The following is a 3,560-nucleotide window of genomic DNA, read 5'->3' on the forward strand; positions in this document are numbered from 1 at the left end:
GATTGCCTGTAGGGAGAACAGGGGGAAAAAAAGCAAAAGATGTGTGGTGAGTCACTCCTCCACTCCACCCTCCCTCCCTCTCCACTTCTCAGTCTTTTACAAAATCTTTTCTGCACTCTCTTGCTCTTGTTTCTCTTTTTTCTGATTTTTTTGTTGTTGTTGCATGTTTAACTTCACACTGCCCATCTCTCGCTACAGTTCTTTTTTGGTTAATTCCCATCTTTCTTTTGCACTTCTCTGTCTTCGCTGTGTCTCTCTCCTGTTAATCACTCCTCTTTAGTGTCTTCCTGCTGAGTGCAGACAAGGTCACTTTGCTATACAGACGTTAGATACAGGACAGACAAAAATTCAGCTACACATGCACAAAGCTACAGTGCTGGCAAATAGCAACCTCAAAAAAACAATGCAGTGCAGCTAATTTAGCCTTGTCAGACTCTCGATGGACAGTAAAAACAAAGTTAACAGCGATATTGTCCTTTTTATTCTACACATTCTTCTTCCCTGTCAAAACCTGGTGCCTAATGTAGCCTAATGTAGCCTTGAGCCTCTAGCGGCTAGCCTCAATCAGAGATGAGGAGTGTTATACAGAGAGCTGGTAAACTCACTTCTTTCTAGTCCACCCCTCCCCCCCCCCCCCCCCTCCCAAATTCTTTTCATTTTCAGTTTGTAGTCTTCAGCCCCAACCGACGCTGACTCAAGTAAAATCACTTGAGGATGTTTATCAGACTTCACACAGATCCCTCTAGAGCCACAAAAGGCTTGTTCCAATCTCTAACACCTGTAAACACACTTTGAGTTCCCCATTAAATAGGCTGCACATATCCCCTGATGAAAAAAAAAACCATAAGCCATAAATTTGTTGTTAATACTACAAGTTTCACTGGAATTGTAGTCTTTAAAAAAAGTCTATATCTAAAAGAATGTAACAACAATGACAGAAAAGAAAATGTATGGTTTACAATTTCAAAGTCAAATCAAAACACTTTGTATACATTATGTGCCAAACCATGTAAATATTGCAAACTTGTGCTGATGATGCTGTCATGATGCAAGTAATCCAGGAGTTAAATAAACTGCCCCAAAACATTGTTGTTGTTTTTTTTTCAATGATTGCATATTAGCACTATCCAGGCTGCTATCTGCACCACATCTAATCAGTTCCTTCTTGGCCCAAGGCTTAAATTTGTACCAAATTTGACTGAAATGTGTTAAATAGTTTTTGAGATATCTGCTAAGTAACAAAAAGCTAACAAAATCACTGGACTGAAAGCCTCCTTAGCTGAGGTACTTATTGAAATCTGCCACAGCAACACACTACCACACACTTTAAAGGTACAAACAGAGTTGATAATCATCCTTGAGTGAAATAAAAGCAAAATTAGACATTTCTAAAAAAAAATATTATTTACACTTTATATCCTTAAATTGTATTAAAGCTATTTTTTACAAATAAAGAAAGGTGTTGAAAGAACCTCTTGGTTGGAAATAAGGACAAATTCAACCCAGCCGTCCATAGACCCAGCTGACATTGTTGGGGAGTAACTAGTTACATGTTACGTGTAACTGTAACACTGTAAGTGACAAGTATATGGAACTTTTTAATGTTTCTGAAACTATGTAATTTTTCATCTGATCACTGACAGTGAAAAGAACGCTATTTTTATATAGTTTTTATTAATGCCTCTGCCAAGTCACAAAATAATTTATGTCAGGTAGACAGCGCTACAGAGCACACATTCTGAAGGGTCACATTTTTCATTGTAACACCGAAAAAGCCCGTGTTATTGTATCCAGCCAGGTAAAAGGTAGCAGGAGATTTCTTTATATAGGCCTCATTGTATTCTAATTTTATTTGCTGTAGTTATGGCTGATACTGGGGCAGGACCATCACAGGAAAGAAGGAAATTAAAAGAAGAACAACTAAAAGCTAAAAGGGAAAGTGAAAGACAACAGGCAAAATCTGAGTCACACTTGGTCGGGCTTTCAACAGATGGAGACAATTACGGGATTGTAAATTATTCAAAAACGTCCCAGAATTGACCCTCAGGTATGTTATTTGTCTACTTCATTCATAAAATAACTTTAGATTGCGCGATGTGGTTGTACGTCAGTAGCCAACATTAAATTACACCCCCCTTCCACTCGTCCACACAGACGAGTTAAAGGCCTGGATGCAAAATTACGAATCCCACTATGCCAAGACCCGCCCTACGAAGCAGCTCGATTGGTTGGGGTTATACATTTCCCATCAAGTGGTCGAGTGTCCGTCCGAGGGGCTGTCGGCCTTCATTTTGGCCAACCTGATGTGTTCAGTCGGAGGCAGGGCAGTCGGGACTCACCTGGAAATGGCGAGCAGAATGAGCATGACTAGAGTCTCTCAAAATCTGATGAAAATCTTTTAAACTGACCTTTGTTGAGCTGAAATGAAGACAGATTCAGCAACTGTATGGCCTATTTCTCGCTTTTACATGTTTTCAGAAACATGTTTTAGTGAACTATTTTAGTACAACATGAGATCATATTCTCAACAAGCCGCCATGACAGTCTGGCTTTGAATTTCCATAGAAAACAAACCCACGTGACGCGTTCATCCAATCAGCTGCCGGTTTTCATTTTTTGGGCAACAATACAGATTAGCATCGCCTGCTGTTATGGAGACGTATTACGTCTCGTCTCTTCAGTGTGTTCCGGGGCACTTTTTTGACAAACTCGGGGAGACTAATCAGTCCGACGGCCTTTTCTGCCGACGGTTGGCTGTCTGGTTGGTGTGTAACTGCCTTTAAACTGACCTTTGTTGAGCTGAAATGAAGACAGATTCAGCAACTGTATGGCCTATTTCTCGCTTAAAATTTTTCAGAAACACGTTTTTGTGAACTATTTTAGTACAATATGAGATCATATTCTGAACAAGCTGCCATGACAGTCTGTCTTTGAATTTCCAGAGAAACCAGACCCACGTGACGCATTCGTCCAAACAGATGCCAGTTTTCATTTCTTGGGCAACAATCCAGATTAGCGCCGCCTGCTGTTATGGAGACGTATTACGTCTCGTCTCTTCAGTGTGTTCTGAGGCATTTTTTTTACAAACTCGGGGAGACTGATCAGTCCAACTGCCTTTTCTGCCAACGGTTGGCCATCTGGTTGGTGTGTAAGCAGCTTATTCCTTTAAGTCCGTGTGTAAAGTGTCCGTGGGTATCATGAAATGCACTATATTAATATAAGTTATTATTACGTTTGTTGCTACAACAATCTCTTAATGCTTTGGCTCGTGACAGTGACAGTGATACCTGGTTTAGCTCACGATACATCCAAATCAGGCTAAGTTACCGTATGCAACACTTCAAATGCAACAATGCATCTGTAAAGTATTCTCTTGTTGTAAATGAATGAGTTTGTGTCCAAGCAAAATAATCATTGCGACTATATGACCTCCCAGTAACGCTAACTCTGTAATCTACAGTGGGCAATAAAGCTCCAGTTTTGTCCAAGAGCGAATGCTAGAATCAACACAAACTGAAAGTTACATATACCCACTTTAATTACAAAATAAAGGTAACTGT

Source organism: Perca flavescens, chromosome 3, assembly GCF_004354835.1.
Source record: "Perca flavescens isolate YP-PL-M2 chromosome 3, PFLA_1.0, whole genome shotgun sequence".
Classification (NCBI taxonomy): domain Eukaryota; kingdom Metazoa; phylum Chordata; class Actinopteri; order Perciformes; family Percidae; genus Perca; species Perca flavescens.